This window comes from Seriola dumerili, unplaced genomic scaffold (genome assembly GCF_002260705.1).
Source record: "Seriola dumerili isolate Sdu_G_001 unplaced genomic scaffold, Sdu_1.0 BDQW01000301.1, whole genome shotgun sequence".
NCBI classification, from domain to species: Eukaryota; Metazoa; Chordata; class Actinopteri; order Carangiformes; family Carangidae; genus Seriola; species Seriola dumerili.
Window position 1 is genome coordinate 1,294,951 of NW_019174556.1, and position 17,458 is coordinate 1,312,408.

Genomic DNA, 17,458 nt, shown 5'->3' on the forward strand with positions numbered 1-17,458 from the left:
TGTGACAGTGATAATTATTCAAATGGACCTGTGTGTCTTTCTCTGTGTGTGTGTCTGTCATACAGTGGCTGTGGGTTCATTATTGATTGTGTGAGTAGGTTCAGGAGGTGAACCATTTTTCAGAATGATACTTATCTCTCAAACCACTGTATCACATTCCACAACTACAAAAAAAAGGGACAGACAGGCATCCAAGGCAAGATTGTATATCGAAAGGTTTTTTTTTTCTACCTTGACCTTAGTATTGTGTTTGTGCCAGCTCTGGTTTCAGGAAGACAGACAACGTTAGAGGAACACAGGGCAACAGAAAGTAAAAATAAAAACTCTCTTTCGTTTCTTTCATTTTACAAAAGTCAAACGGCAAAAGGAAGAGAAACAGCTTGAGTTATACGCACACACACACACACACACACACACACACACACACACACACACACACACACACACACACACACACACAAAGTATATGTCACATGACTGTCACATGACCATCTCATGCTCATGATGGGGAAGCATAGATTCAGTCTAGTGTGTGTGACAAAGTCATAAGCCTAATCCACCAACACTGAAGCAGAAACCTAAAGCTGCAGTGTAAAGCGACTAATGCAGCAGAGAGAGAACCTGTTAGCACTATTGTGTTGTTTATGAAACACCTGTAACAAGATCTGATCACCCTCTCTCTCCTCTCTCCCTCTTTCTGTTTGTCACAAACACACACACACACACACACACACACACACACACACACACACACATACCTGGAAAGCACAATGGCCACATTCTTCCTCTCTATCGCCTCCCCCCCTGCACCTCCCTCTTCAGCTCCCCTCTGATCGGACCAAACACTGAACAGCAGCGAGTCAAGGGGAAGTTGAGACAGGTCAAAATGAGGGTTGTACATACTGTACAGGTAGCTTAGTAAAAAAAAAATGGGGGTAGCTCTTCAATTCAGAGGAGTGGAAAAAATATTATTAACATGTTCAGTTTGTGCACAAATGCAGAGGAAACCAGTAGATACTTTGGACGGCAAGGAATTTCAAACGACAAAAAGTAAGGCTTGGAGATGAACACTACGAGGAAAGGTTGATGTAACAATTCATCGCAGAGGAAAGGAAATTTAGTTGCAATCTGTCCAGGGTGGGGGTGTTTATTATCTGTTCCTGTCCTTTCACTCCTCCAAGTCACATCTGTTTTATGATGTGACATCGCTGTGATTAAGGTTTGGTTAGGTTTAGACAGAAAAACAATTTTCCCAACAAGGATTGTTGGGAAAGATCATGGTTTGGGTTAACGTGACTGCTTTATGAAGGTCACCTTTGTCATCATGTTTACAATAATAAAACTACCGTTAAGATTATGGAAAGATCGTGGTCACGCTTAAAAAGAAACCAACGTTGGCTGACGGCTTGAAACAGGACAATGAACAGCAGGGTCCTGTGTTTAAATCAACATTTTGTTGATAACTTCAGCCGCGCCAACCTCCTCCCTGTGCTGCCACTAGAGGGCTTTGTCACTTAGATGTAAAACATGATTGGTAGGTTGTTGGGCAGGACGACATAGTTTGTCAGGGCTCTTTGTAACCATGAAAAATGATAATGCAGATTATAGTTTTCTGATCTGCTGTATTGATTGTGATGGTTTGGTTAGCGTTGCGAACAGAAACTGGTTAGTTAAGGTTAGGAAAACATCATGTTCATGACTAAAACGATACAACACTGACTGCTGGTAGGAAATAGGCTGTGAACAAGGGTCTCCAATATAGAAGTCATACACTCATATTAAAGTTTGTTGACCCTACAACCATCCCTGACTTCCTCCCTAAGAGGTTTTACAGCGAAATAACAATGTCACACACTGTTCTCACTGACAGGTGCAACGCTGTGTCCTAGAAATGATGTTTATGTGCTCCTAATTTAGAGATAATACGCTTGTACATTCAAATATCATATATAATAATTATGTGTAAACTTATGTGTAGGGACTCATTAGGGAAACATTTTGGTTTAATACTGAAAAAGTCTGCAGTGATTTGAAGCGTGTGACACATTTAACTAAAACCACAATCTCTCCCTAACCTTAATGCAAAGTGCTTTTGTTGACTGAACCTAATCACATGCAGGACTCAGGATGGAAATAGGGCCTATTTCCTCAGTGGAAAGTATGTCCACTGAAAACCGTTCACAGGGATTGCCCAGAGCGAGTGTTACAGTGAACCTGGACAAATTAAACCATAACTATCTGCAAGGATTGATACCACCAAACTTGATGGATTTTTTATTTCTTTTTTAATAGAGAGAGCCCTTGAGATGAGATATTGTGCAACTGTCTCTCTTCTGAGAACGTGGCAGGACCGACACACACTGTTGAGTGTGTAAACAGGTGACATCCACACAGTGTGAAGGCTGGATCAACACTCCTCCTCCTCCTCTTCCCCCCCTTTTCTCCTTACTCCCCTGCCTTCTGCTGGTCAACCTTTCACCTCCGCGTAACCCCTCCAACCCTCCCCCCCATGCGGTGACACTGCTGAACCCTCCATCCTCTCCTCCTATCCTGCTCGCCTCCTTCCTCCCTCCCTACTCTGTTCTCCAACCTGCTCATACGCTAATGCTGTTATTATGCTTCATTTCACTGCTAGTTTCTTCCTCTGCATGTTGACTCCTTTAGCTGGATGGAGGTTTTCTTTTTTTAGGGTTAGATTGAGTGTGAACATGGGCATATTAAAGGATAACTTTGTCTTCAATGCCCATATCTACATTAAAAGCTTAAGTTTGTAGTTTGTAACAGTTGAATTGTGAAGAGATCCCTTCCCTATAGTGTCTACAATTTGTGCACAGAAATTATATTATAATCGTTTTAGGGAAGTGATGTGTTTGAAGACAGTATGGACATGAGGAACAATAACAGTGACTAGCAATTATTTTAATGTACATACAGGTATGTGAGTGCTGTTTTAAATTAGACTTTAAACATTTTTAATCTAACCTTTAGCTCGCATGCACGCACACGCACGCACGCACGCACGCACACGCACACCAAGCTTCCAATTGCCCCGTTCTCAAACAGACTCTTCTCTGCATACCTGTTGCTACACACAATGGGCTAGTTGTCTGGACAGCAGGCCAAGAGGCAAGGTGTGTGTGTGTGTGTGTTTGTGTGTGTGTGTGTGTGTGTGTGTGTGTGTACGTGCAGAGGGTGATTTGATTCTGGCAGGGAAGGCAAGCAAACGTGGATGGTGTTGAGGGGTGCGAGTGTGTGGAAGTGAGTAGGGTAGGTGAGGGGGACAGAAACTACCGCTACTACACTGCAGCTCATGATAAGACCCCACCATAAAACACACACACACACACACACCTGCATGCATGCATACACACACAGCTACTCTGCCCTCCACCCTGCCAGAATGGAATGTTCCATGGGCCAAGACTCACTCTGTGAACCCATTCACAAAATGGCACAGAGTAGGCATGTTCAGGCCACACACACACACACACACACACACACACACACACACACAGACACACACACACACAGAGACACTTGCATGTGCAGACAAACAGACTCATCCCTCCTCTCTCCCTCTCTCCCTCTCTCTCTCTCTCTCTCTCTCTCTCTCTCATCCTCTCATCTATCATTCACACATCTCCCCTCTCTCCTACGTTCTCACACTCCCTTTCCCTTTCTCTTCTTTGTTTCACAGGTAGTTTCAGCTCGTCATTCAGTGTGAGAGCAGGTGAACAGGTGGATTACAAAGTGTTTTAGTTTCTCAGGATGATTTTTTTTTTTTCATCATAAAACCTGTGTTTCGGTGTGGTGTGTGTGACACTGTTTAGCGCTTTAGCTATTGTGAGTTTAGGTTCTTAGTTTAGTTTCTGTATTTAGGGGGCGTCTTTCCAGGACACAAGGGACGGTGAAAATTGCAGGTTTAAGATTGCTAGAAGATAAAACGTCTGTACACTTAATGAAGTGAAATTCCAATCAGGAGACACCGCTTTCTGATGTACTCGTGTTATTTACATGCTTGTAATTACACATATTGTATGCTGCGTAATCATCCTGCCATGTTATAATAAATATACAGAGATGGTACACGCAGCAGAGACAGGCTCAGCTAGGGGATGAGACTGAACAGCACCAAGTCATGCTCACAGTTAAACCCATACAGCCCCTTTAACGCACGCAAACATGAAGGCTTGTTGTAAGTTGTAGTACAGTTAGCTGGTGACGGAGGTGGATTAAGGGCAGGGGTTTGCTTCACATGGACTAGTTTGTACAAAATGTTATCGACCACATCCAGAGACCCAAGTGTTTATAGTGGCTGTAATAAACAACTTAAGTAGTTATGTGAAGAATTTAAAAAGAAAAAGAGTTTTAGAGCCATGGTCTCACCTCTGCACCCCAGGCCAACAACTGTGTGAAGTAGCAATGACCGTCGGATTGTCTGGCCGTGGTCGCACTTGTATAGTGAGGCCAAAATCCCCAAAAAGTAGTGTCCATGGCATGTACATTACTTTCCCCATTCAAAAGTTGACACTCCTGAAATGTCTATAACAATCATCGATTGCTTTGTGAAACTGCTTGTGTCATTTTTTCTTTCATTTCCAAGTAAGTGATTTACATGTTGTGGCTGAAATGTGGCTTTACTTTCAACCTGCCAGTCTGGAATGTACTGCTAGATGCCCAGTAGTGTCATCTGTCATTGAAGATGGCACATTACATGTGATAATAATAATAATGGAACAGTATAAAATCAAAGCTGCAAAAGCAAGACCTTAGTTGTAAAATAAAATCCACCTGTGCTCATAATTCAGCAGGGTCTGGTATTTCATCCACATGCTGCTTACACACCATCACATGACAGATTCTGGGTGTGAGGACAGTCATCCATGTTGACGTTATAGTGGTTATTGGTCACTGGCCAGATAATAAGTGGCTTCACTGTGGTTATAAGTCATAAGGGCGATGCTGTTTTTTAAGTTTTCTAGCTCCTTCAAATCTTTTCTTCAGACGTCTCTCTTCTTCTTTCTCTCTCCTTCCGTGTCTCCTTGACCTTGGCTCTGATTGTAGCACCTAAACACACAATGCTCCTGCTCTGCCATTGGATAGTGACAAGCCACATGACTGGATTGTCAGCTGATCAAATTCTAGGCAAAAGGGGAAACTTCTTTCATCAGGATGGAAGAAAAAAAAAATGCAGGACTTTAATGTCAGATCCTGTGTGTGTGTGTGTGTGTGTGTGTGTGTGTGTGTGTGTGTGTGTGTGTGTGTGTGTGTGGTAGCAGGGAAGAAAGGCTCTCTTTTTGTGCTGAGTCATTTTTGTTAATCATAAGTGGGACACTGGGATTGGTTATCAGTGGTTACAGGATGTGAGGTGAAGGAGGAAGCGTTACAGCAGAACAGAGGCAGATATGAAGTCTTAATCTCTCAGGATTTTTAAGCAGAACAGCATTTTTACACTTTACACTGGACAGGTTACATCCGTCTCACACACAAACGCACTGTGATCTGTGTGTTGTGTGTGTTCAGATGAATGCAAGTGTGTGACACCCTGCAGGGTTTGTTCCCTCTGTTGGGACTTTGATGAGAGGGTCACCTGAGATTGAGGATCCAGTTTAGATCATTTCTTTATATTTCAGTTTTAAGTACTTATGCTCTGACTGAGGAAATATTTATTTTAGTTTGACACTGATGCTTAAAATATATTATGTAGTGGTTTGAGTTCAGTAAAAAAACATGCTTGTACAAGCAGTAACCGTAAAGCAGGGCATTGATTCTTAATTATTTTTACATATTTTTTTATTTTCAATTAATTTTGAATGTTCAGTCTAAGTCCAAGTTTTGTTTTTGGTATTTTTCATGTCATATTCATATGTTCAGTTTCAGTTTTCTTTCTGTGGAAATGAAAGAGATCCTTGTTAATTTTATTTCAGTTTTAGTTATTAGATCTCTGAGGCCTGCGTCCGATCTTTTTTGAAATATCTTCTCCACATAAAGCGATGGACAAAAATCTTGAACTTTCTTGCATTAAAAGAACATTTCATCTTGTATCAGTTGGAGTTTTTTAGTCTTGATTTTTGTTTCAGCTAACAAAAATGTTTTTAACGGCTATATTAGTACTTGTGTAATTTTCCATTTATAAACAGATACAGATGTAAACAGAGATATTAAAAAGCTGGTAGAGAGAAACACAGACACTCACTAGCACAGATGCTGATGTCTGTTGCTGATGAAGGTGTAATCTGCTGCCTGTTGGAATTATTTTCCTGACAAACAAGCACTTAGTTGAGTTGAGGCCCGTCAGCTGTGTCACATGCCATGCTGGGCCGACACACATCTCCACACACACACACATTTCTCTAATGTTTATGTTTGCATTAGCAGTTAGTGAAGTTTACATACAACACAACACAGCACTGTACCTCTTTGCATTCAGCGTTTCTGCCGACATCGATGCTGACCTTTGCTTTTGATGACATACTGTTTGACAGTAAATCTCAGATGTTTTAAAAAATGTAGTTCCTTGCAGATCATAGGTATTAACAATCATCAACCATGTGTACTGAAGTGAACGGCCCGCTTCATAGTAGTTTCTATGACCCCAATCTTAATCACTTTTTAAACAGAATTATCAGTTTGAAAGGCCACTGATACCAAATGGAAACAGGCACACAATATAGCCTGTGAATGTGTGTTTGTGTGCTTATGAGTGTGTGGCTGCGCATGCATGTATGCTAGAGCCAATAACACCAATATTAAACCTTCAAAGAATAATAATGAAATAACAATAGATTGGCCAATATTGTTATTTTCCTTACATAAAGACGTGTTATTGAAAACATTGTATGACGAGGATATGTCTGTTGAACAATAAGCCTTATTTTTTTTTTTTAACAGTAAACATCATTAAAAATGTAATTATTGTAAAATATAATATCAATGGGAACATAAATAATAAAATAAGAAAAGTTACATTTACATACATATGCTGCCAATAAAATAAAATTAAATAAAATGACTGTAATTTACTGATCTGCAGTGTCTTCTTTGTATGTGTGCCAACGTGCGCAGCAAGATTATGCATCAGCAGTTCACTGATATCAGCTGATACAACCTCCAAATGTAGGTCCAGATATATGTACTGTACGGGAGCATGTGTGTTGAGTTTGACTAAACTATGTGTGCGTTACTCTCTGTTTGGTTGGCAACAAGACAGCACACACAGACACGGCAGACTCCTCTTCAGACTCTTAACATCCTCCCATCGGTCTCAGTGACCGTTGCAAAGCTGTTTGTGTACAGCTTCTTAGTTGTGTATGGATTCATATCAGACCTGCGGGGCCAGTTCCCCCACGTCTATTACCCCTGAGCTGATGGCTATCTCCTGTTCAGTGCATGACTTTGTGCTTTTGTGGCATTAGTGTGTGTGTGGACGTCTTTATTGGACACATTGGGCATCTTTTGGTGATTTCATCACTAGAGTCCAATTGTTGGATTCTGTTTTAAATTTCTACCAACTGTTATAACTGTTATATAAATGTTTATATTCTGTTTATGAGTGCTACCTAGAGTCGGGAACTGCTGATGTGAGCTTGTGAAGGCTGTTGAGACGTTGTATGTGAAACTAGGCTATAGAAATAAACTTGCCTTGACTTGATGTGTGAGTGTGTTTGTGAGATACAGTGTGCTGGCAATAAAGTCATCTTGGTGTTTGGATCACACTCTCCTCCACCTTTTAAAATAGGTTTATTGCTGTGTGCGGCCTTCACTCCAACCTTTTTACACTCTGTTGGGGGAGAGAAGAGATTTCTCCATCTGTAAACTTTGAACTGGTGTGCTACATATACTGTGTGTGTGTGTGTGTGTGTGTGCTGCCAAAAGGCAAGAATCAGTGATTGCATGTCCTTCATTAACAGAGTCATTGGTTAATGTGTCACTTGTGCAATGGCATTTCCACACACAAACACACTCATACACACACTTAAGCTGGAGTAGAACAGCACCCCGACTGATAAGAGTGTAGGCCCTGTTCTCTTTAAGGGTTGTTTAAGGTTATGCACACTTCCACACATTGTCAGTGTGGTCTCCTTCCTATTCTCTCTGACCCTCTCTGTGTTTCTGTCAAATATGACTGGAATGTGACAACTGTGTTCTCTCTGTTTCGAATGTATTTATCAGTGTGTTGCCAGTAAAGTGACTTTGAAATCAATACTTAATGCAACCTGCAGAAATAAAGCTTATTAACACAGCTGAAGCTTCAACTTCCTTATCATTTGGGTGTCAGGTCATACTATCTGGATTTCTTGTGGAGGAAATCTTGTTTGAACTTGAGAAAGCTTTGACTATCATGTTGATAAAATTCTATGACTACCAGGTCACTGGGGCTTCAAACCGGATGAAAAACCCTAAGTGGTCTCAGAAAAATCTGTCAAATTTAGTCCTCAACAGGTTTATGCGAAAATGCCCCAGGCCCTAAAGTAATCTCTTCTCCTTTAAAGTGTTTTTCTAGGCTGTGTTTGAAGTTCTTTGAGTCTATGCTCTTGTTTTCTAATATGCCTGAGGATATTTGGTTTGATTAAACACAGTAGTTCTCTGGATAGAAGTGCTCTCAAGAAGGCAACTGCTGACATCTGTAGCGTAACTCTGATGAACTTTAACCTTTTGTTAACCTTCTTCTTGATAGCTTTACTTCGGTTTGATCTCAGATGATGTGTTGTCACTTGTTCAGGGAGCAAGGAACTATTCTTAGCCACGCTGCTGGCGTGGCTCTTGGGATGGCGTTGTGGGTCAGTCTACCACTCAGTTCAGACTGAAATATCTCAATAGCTATTGGATGGACCGGCGTGAAGTTTGACATTCATGTTTCCCAGAGGATGAATTCTGATGACTTTGGTGACTTTTCATCTAGCGCCATCGTCAGGTCAAAATTTCAAGTGACAAAATACCTGCAAAACTAATGACATTCTCATTCTCAGCCTCAGCTGTACTGTTAGCATGCTAACATGCTAAACTAAGATGGTGAACACGGAAAACATTATACCTGATAACATCAGCATATTAGCATTACTTTTGTTAACATGTTAGCATGCTGATGTTAGCATTTAGCTCAAAGAGGCAGGAGCACTTTGATGCTCACGTAGCGCAGACTCATTAAGACGTCTTGTGCAGTTGAGCACACCTCCCTCCAGTTCTGAGGGTGTTAGCCACACAGTGGTGTTAAAAATAAACCTTGTTAAAAATAACACTTGTTGCTTTGACTGGGGAACTTGTGATAAATGGTTTCTGTTTATGTTATCCCTGTTGAATAGAAAAGCTGGAATTCTTGTGGGTGTCACTGAAAAGCAAAACAGCAAATTCCAACAAATTCTCCAGCGTTTTCCTCCAGTGTTTTGAGTTGTGACTCACACTAGATTCTCCTGAGATTTTCCATTTTATTTAATAATAAGAGGTGAGCAAACATGTCCAGTGTGTAACTGTTAATATATGCGCACACTCAAACACAAGCTCCTCATGACCTTTCCCCGATTGTTGTCAATCTTCGCCTTTTCGTCACACCCTCTGTCTTTTCATCCCTTCCCTTCCCTATTGTCTTATTCCTTATCAGCTGAGAGAGAGAGAGAGAGAAATTGAAGAAGGAAAAAAAGGTGGGGGGTTACCTGTACTGAGTGGCCCCACCTCTCTCTTCTGGCCATTGAGAGTGAGTAAACACTAAACCACCTTTGCTTACCTCCACACTCAAACACACAGACACAGCAGGCAAGGAGACTCTCTTACTGCTGCCGCCTGTCAACACCAAAGGAGAGTGAATGGACAGAGACAAAGTCAGTTTTAGACAAATGTGAATGTGCAGGGAGACAAAAACAAAACACAGCGACTGCATCTCCATCTCCTCGGCCCGCTCCTCGATATCTGCGCTCTTCAGATTGGGATACAGGTACAGTGTTAACATCTGTTTTTCCAAAGGCCTCTGTACAGAACATATTCCTTCTTTAAGTCTCTTTTGAAAAACTTGCCATCACCTCCTCTTGCTGTGTCACTCTCTGATTTTAACTTTTTTTTTTCCCAAATCACTTTTGAAAAATCTCATTTAGTTAGCCTTGAAAAATCTGTTAGTTTTTTCTGTAGCAAAATGTTGATGTTCTGAAACTGTCAGCTCTCCTTATGATAGATGACCGCAGTACTCTCTTGTAACTCTTGCCTCTGCCCTCCATGCTTTTGTTTGACTAAACCTTACAGTCCTCTGATGGAGACAGTCCAGGGGGAACAGCTTTTTGCTCTGTGATTTTGTCTTGTCCATTTTTCTCTCTTCTCTTGGATGTTATCTGGCACGCTGCTTTGTCTGAACAGAGTTACAGTTTACCAGACTTCCCTGTTTCACCACAAATTGACTGGAAACAGAAAACAAAGGCACTTAAACCAATCAGTGCTAGGAATGGAGATCAAGATGTCCTTACAATGAAACCAGTGGAACCAGTGGAGTGGCATGGCACTGGTGGCACTGTATGTGTGTGTGTGTGTGTGTGTGTGTGTGTGTGTGTGTGTGTGTGTGTGTGTCCGTGTTGTGTTGTAGTGATTGGTGTCGTGCTGTGTGGTGTGTGTGTGTGTGTGTGTGTGTTGGGTGGGGGATAAAAAATGCTTCAGTGACTACCTGGAGAGGCTGGTATTATTACCTATAGACTTCCGGGTTCTTCGTCATATAATATGTGGACTTTTGCCCTGGTTAAGGTGAGCTGTTTGTTTAGTGTGTGTGTGTGTGTGTGGTGTGTGTGTGGTGTGTGTGTGTGAGAGAGAGAGAGAGAGAGAGAGAGAATCTTGTGAGGCTAAATTTCCTTCATTGAAGTTGCGTTCAAGGCTCAACATGCAGTGAAAAAATTACAATATTTACTGCTATCTTATGGTTCAACCTTTTTGTCAGAGATTCTCTAAGATACAATTCAAACAAAAACGATTGTGTTGACCGAAATGTGACTTCAGCTGCACGTATCTGTAATTGTGCCATTGTGGGAGTCTGACACACTCTCTCTAAATTGTGTTTGTCGACAGGGTGGACCCTTGTTTGAGCATAAAAGTGTGTATGACGGTTAGCTCCTCTCTAAGCCTGTGTAGTAAATGTGAGAGTGAAGCATTCTGAAAAAACAGAATGAGGTTATACAGTATATGCAAATATTTGGATCTTTTATTCTTTATTGCGTCAAATCTCCAGCCTTAAGTCTTGCTAGTTTACCCCTCAAACACAGACATGCACGCACACGCACACACACACACACACACACACACACACACACACACACACACAGCGGCCCTCTAAAGCCTTTATCACGAGTGTGTGACACTGTCAATGTCAGTAGTAATTGTCTGAAACAATGTCTGCTATGGCCTTGAACAGGCTAGCTGATTAGCCTGAGGAATGTGTTTGCCTAAGGCAGCAAAGCCCCTTTCAGCTAATGCTAAAGCTAAAGCAGCTCTTATGATTAGTAATGACTGCGTAGCTGTGTGAGGGGACATGTGTGGCAACATTTCTATCCTGTCATACTTCACATTAAGACTTAATTCAAAGCCCTTGTGTTTATAATTAGTGCATACACTATGATTGATGTTACAATTAAAGTGTGAATGAGTCATTAGAGTCATAATCAGTGAGTAAATGCTGATTGTGTTGAAAAGAAAATGTTAAGTATGCAGACTCTGTTGTATTGCAGAAAATCATGGTGTTTGAGTAAAATCGTGGGGTTTTGAGTGGACGAATGTGAAGGTCCTGAAGGCAGGGGGGCTCTCAGAGTAAATGAACTGGAATCATCCCTCAGTGGTGAAGTTGGGGTGGGCTGGAGGCGGTCACTTACGCACTCCGTCTGACCTGAAATTCTTCAGGCCAGTTTCACTTTGAAGGGCTTTCTAACACTGAGGGAGGGAGGCCTGCATGAGGAGAGGAGGGGAACATTTGGTCCCCCTTCGTTAGCCGCTCTCGCTCCTCTTCATCTGGTCTTTCTCTCTTCAGACCCCCCCCAACGACAACACACACACTCTCTCTCTCTCTCTCTCTCTCTCTCTCTCTCTCTCTTCATTCCTTTCCCCTCCTTGCCCTTCTCCTTCTCGTTTTGCCCTGCTCTCTGCACCTTCCTCGTTTCTCCCTCCTCCTCCTCCCCCTCCCCGCTGCTCTTCTTGGAGCTTGAGTGAACCAGAGGAATGAGGGTGACAGGTACATGGATGGAGGGAGAGAAAATAAGAGAAGAAAATAAAAGAGAAGGAGACAACAGAGAACAGTGGCCGGGGTGAAAATGAAGGGGGGCTCAGATCTAGATTCTTCAACCTCAGAACCAGATATGTTTTGAGTTAAAACAATCAATCAATAAGTCAATCAACAGAAAATATACACAATCTGTGCTAACACTGAATGAAGTTGTTGTTGTTGCTTTGAGTGCTGAGTGAAGATGAAGCTGTAATCATGGAAGTGGGATAGATTGATCTGTAAGTGTCTGATGAAGTGTGTGATCACTGAAGATTACAACTTGAATTACAACTGAGCAGAAAATTTTGCTGCAACAATTTTGGTGATTAAGTAAAGGTTTAAGATGCTAACGAGTGACAAGTTGAAGCTTCTTAAAAGTGAATATTTTTCTATTTTTTTTACGTCTTTTTGGGGGGGTTTGGACTGATGGACACACAAAAAGAGCTATGTGGACATCTCCTTGGGGTGTGGGATGTTGTGATGGACATTTCTCAATATTTTCTGACATGTGTATATATATATAGCCCAAATGATTCATCGATGTATCAAGAAGATGAACAGCATAATGTTGTGCACTAACTGTACAGAACTCTATCTTCTTGATAGAGCCGCACTTCGGTGCAACAGCTCCTCAAAAACAATGCGACTGGACAGAAAACAAATCCTGAGATGACACAGCTTCCTTCTCCTCGGTCAGCAGTGTGACTTAACTCTCCATCCTGCTTCATGCTGTTGTAGTCAGCATGCTGACAGTTGGGCTGCGTGAACCACGGATTGAGGACATCATGTGTCCTGCGGGGTCGACCACAGTTCTCACTTCTCTTTCATCAAGTTCATTGTTTTATAGGCTTGCTGCAGCTGACTTCGATACTGTACTGAATGTGTGCAAGAGAAAAGACAATGGAACTACATGTCTCCTTCATGCTGCTTTATATTTGGTGGTTATCATCAGAGTACATTTTACTGCTTGGCATTTTCAAAGGTAATGATGTGAGCAAGTAATTCTTTAAAACAGCTAAAATGTGAAAGCTACCTGAAACAATCGAGCTGTTGGACAAAGCAAAGCACACAGCAGGAAGCTTTTTGTTTTTGGTCAGTTTCAGTGCTTTTCTGAGAGGAACTGTTTCCAGAAAAGCACAGTGTGCGACTAAACAGTGTGGTTTACTCCTACAGGTTGCATTGCTTTACAGAAATAAACAGCAGGACCTCTGGTCTTGTGACACGCTACTCATTTACTTATATGGATGACTTGTAATAATAGATGGCAGTCATACAGGCTCTCTGGCCAAGATACTGATTACCAGCACTGCTTTACTGCTGACTTTATTCCTGCTTATACAGGGTTTTTGCCTATGTGGCAGATTGCACTGTGTGTGTGTGTGTGTGTGTGTGTGTGTGTGTGTGTGTGTGTGTGTGTGTGTGTGTGTGGCCCTGGCCTTAATAGAGAGCCAGCTTATCAGAGATAACCGACAAAGTCTAAGAAGCACTCTCTAATGTGATTACTTATGATTTAATTCCAAGAAAGCATGTTTTAAATTACACACAATGTCACTGACAGTGTTATTTTGTTAAATACAAAAGTCAGCTCAGTTCAGTTATTTACATCAGTTTAAAGCACAAAGTATATTATGTATTTTTCTTATGATGACAAATTTCACTCAAGTATATATTTGAGACTCCTTTTTAAAAATCGATAAAAAATTTAAACTGCAATCCACATATTCAGACCTGTTTGAAACTGGAGCTAGATGAAGTTTTAGTGTGTGTGTGTGTGTGAGTGTGTGTGTGTGTGTGAGTGTGTGTGTGTGTGTGAGTGTGTGTGTGTGTGTGAGTGTGTGTGTGTGTGTGAGTGTGTGTGTGTGTGTGAGTGTGTGTGTGTGTGTGAGTGTGTGTGTGTGTGTGAGTGTGTGTGTGTGTGTGTGTGTGTGTGTGTGTCTGACAAATGATTTAGGGTACATGTACAATGATTAAGATAAATGTTCTTCAAGTCCCTCGCTCGGATCTTCCTGTGGAGTTTAACAGTTAACCGTTGACCTGAAGGGTTGATGGTCCCGTTGTGCGGTCACCAGAACGCCTGAACCCTCTGACGCGTGTCTGACTCCTGATTGGCTCTCACTAAGGACTGACAGTTGATCTTTGATTCAGACTGACCTCATTGGCTTAGTGAAACTGCTCCCAAACAATCTTTTCTTTGCTTTTGAAGATTACACAGTGTGTCCACAATACACACACAAACACACACACACACAAATACATATTTTTACACACACACCTTTATGGACACACCTTTTTGCTGTAATTCATATTTCACTCCTTCCAATGTCATGGGAATTGATTTGACAGTTTTATAACTGGCATTTTAATTATGCAAACACATCAAAGGTGCTAAAGTCCATACATAGCTCTCTCCGTCATTTGTGCTTTAATCTCTTCTTTTTTGTCCATTCATCAGTCTCTGGTCTTTATGCTAAATGGACTTTCTTCTTGCTTGTTTACTCAGTCGTTAAGGAGCAGAGCCGGTTTCAATAGCAGCTGAAACTCAGCACACTGTTGACCACACACTGTGACTTTCATCTCTCTGTCCCTTTCACCCCATCTGGTCTCTCCTTCACTCACTCCCTCTTTACTTGCTCTTTTCAGAGCACTGAGGGGAGTTTTTCAGACAGAAACTCTCATCCTGCTGTTTTTTTTTCTTTTCTCTGTCGTCTCTCTATCTGCTCTCTTGACTGCCCAGGAAGGTGTGTGTTGTTTGCTTAAGTTAAGCTGGGCTAGGAACATGTTCACCGTTGTTATGTACAAAATACACACACACACACACACACACACACACACACACACACACACACACACACACACACACACACACACAGATTTATACACATTTGTAGTCTTGTGCTGACATGACATAAATCACTGTTGTGGTAACTCCCAGTCAGAATTTCCAAATATCCTTTCACAGTTAGACAACAACATGAGGAAGTATTCAAACCCAAGTTTGAACACTTCCGACCCTCCGTCCCGTTTCTGCAACTCTAAGCAGAAAACCCTGTAAACCCATTAAAACTCCATTACCCATCAGCCCTCTCTCCTCCCACTCACCTCACTTGCTGTGTCTTCATTAGTGACACAGTCAAGATTTGTAGGTTTGTGCTACACATGCTTCTGTGTGTGTGTGTGTGTGTGTGTGTGTGTGTGTGTGTGTGTGTGTGTGTGTGTGTGTGTGTGTGTGTGTGTATCTATCATTATTTTACTGAGGAAAAACTACCAATGGATTTTGTTAAAGTACTCCATCACAGGTAACAGTGCTACATTCAAAATCCTACTGAAGTAGAAGTACATACGTGTCAGCAAAATGTACTTTAAGTTTCAAAACTAAAAGTTCTTGTTAAATGGCTCCTGTGGCTGATATATTATTATATGTAATGTGGAGCTGGTTTTAATTGATTTATATACAGTTTGGTATTTAAGTCCATTGGTTTCCAACTCATTGGTTTCAGACTCTCTCCAAGGAGAGAGTCTTCAGGTAAATCTGAGATTTTGACTTTAAATTTTTCTCTAATCTTTGTTTTTTATGAAAAATTGGAGGGTGTTACAACTTTGGGTGTTAAACAATTATTTAAATGCAACTATCTGAGAAGTTCAGAGGGGAAATATTTCTTGGGTGGAACTGCTACTAGCTCATAGACGTCTGAACACTAAGCCACACAAGCCATAAAGGCTGGAAAACACTGGTTTAATCCCTAAAAAATAATCATATTTTAAAATGTAAAATTTGAAAAGACTCTGGAAACTACAGCTGTCAGATGAATATAATGGACAACAATATGATGTATAAAGTGGCATACAATGGAAATACTCATGTAAAGTACAAGTACCGTTAAAGTCTACTTAACTGCAGTAGTTGAGTAAATGTAATGAAACACTTTCCACCAAACGCACACACTCAAACAAACATTATAGTAAATAAATAAATAATTTAAAAGTAAACAGTTTCTCCTAAAGTAAGGCTGGGGTCCGTCTACATACACCCTCACAAAGAGTACCTGTTTTAGCTCCACCCTCATCAACTCTCATGCTTGCAGCTTTGGTTCAACGTGTGTGTGTGTGTGTTTAAGTGTGTGTGTGTGTGTGTGTGTGTGTGTGTGTGTGTGTGTTTAAGTGTGTGTGTGTGTGTGTGTGTGTGTGTGGGGGGGTGGGTGTGTGTGTGTGTGTGTGTGTGTGTGTGTATGTGAGTGTAGAGGAGGCTGGCCTCTGTGCTCAGTGCCCTGCTGTACCTGTCTCTCATGGAGGTGGACTAACACTCCCAGAGCAGGCGGCCAAGCAGCAGAGCGCTGTGAAGCAACAGGGGTAGCTATCCTCCCGTCTGACCACTCTCTGCTTCTGCTTCCCCTTCTCTTTTCCACCACCATCCCACTGCTCTGATATCTTTCTCAATATTTCTGCTGTTCTTCACTCTCACTTCCCTCTCTCTCTCTGGTTTTAGATTCCTCATCTTTAAATGATGAATTGCTGTGACTTGAAACTGTAGTGAAGTGTAGTGTGTGAAGATTATTATTTAGTAGTTGGCATAAATGGCATTTGTATGACTCATTTAGTGTCTCAGCCGCTGTCATTTTATCTATTGGCTGTGTGTTATGTGTGAGGGAAAAGCAGGACCTGAGAGTTCTCAAGTGTTGGTGCTTCATTGATCCTGTTCTGCTGCCTTGTGACCTTGTTGTTAGGGGCTGCTGGGTGGACGCTGTGAGGCTCCACGTGTTCACGTGTGTGGCTAAGATGGCAGCTTCCTCAGGCCTGTTTTCTTCAGTGCACTGGATCAGTGTCACTCAGGATAGAGCAGCAAACTGAGAGCTGCATTGTTCCATACTGATGAACGTACACATGGATTTGCTTTGCTCCATAATCTGCAGTAAAATGGGAACCAAAAGAGATATTTGTTAACCTCTGGACAAGATCTGTGCATTTGCCTGAGAAGAAAACATGACAGCACTGTTGATTTAACTGATCAGGTCAGTGACATGAAGAATCTAATGGTCATTGTCTTTCTAGCCGTGAGTAACTACGCCATGACTCATTTGCTTATTTGAAGAAAAAGACTGAAGGATTTGCCAGCAGCAGTCACTCTGTTTATGGTGTTATGGTTATAGTAAAAGCTTTTTCGTCTGCTCATAAAACAATTCAGTCCCCAGTAACGTGCTGTTAATACGTAGCGAATCAGGTGCTTCTATCAATCATAAACAC

The 17,458-nt window shown here is 41.6% G+C and overlaps 1 protein-coding gene across 8 annotated transcripts in view; it reads left to right on the forward strand.

Moving 5' to 3' along the window:
* Positions 1-17,458, forward strand: part of rbm47 (RNA binding motif protein 47) — a 33,021-nt gene that overhangs the window by 3,700 nt on the left and 11,863 nt on the right. For 6 of the 8 annotated variants that reach the window (XM_022758442.1, XM_022758446.1, XM_022758449.1 and 3 more), the window contains exon 3: positions 9,742-9,928. The exons of 1 other annotated variant lie outside the window; for it this stretch is intronic. The gene's annotated coding sequence lies outside the window, so the exon portion shown is untranslated. Of the gene's footprint in view, positions 1-9,741; positions 9,929-16,498; positions 16,568-17,458 lie in introns of those variants that run through there. One more of the 8 variants, XM_022758445.1, reaches the window with a different exon arrangement.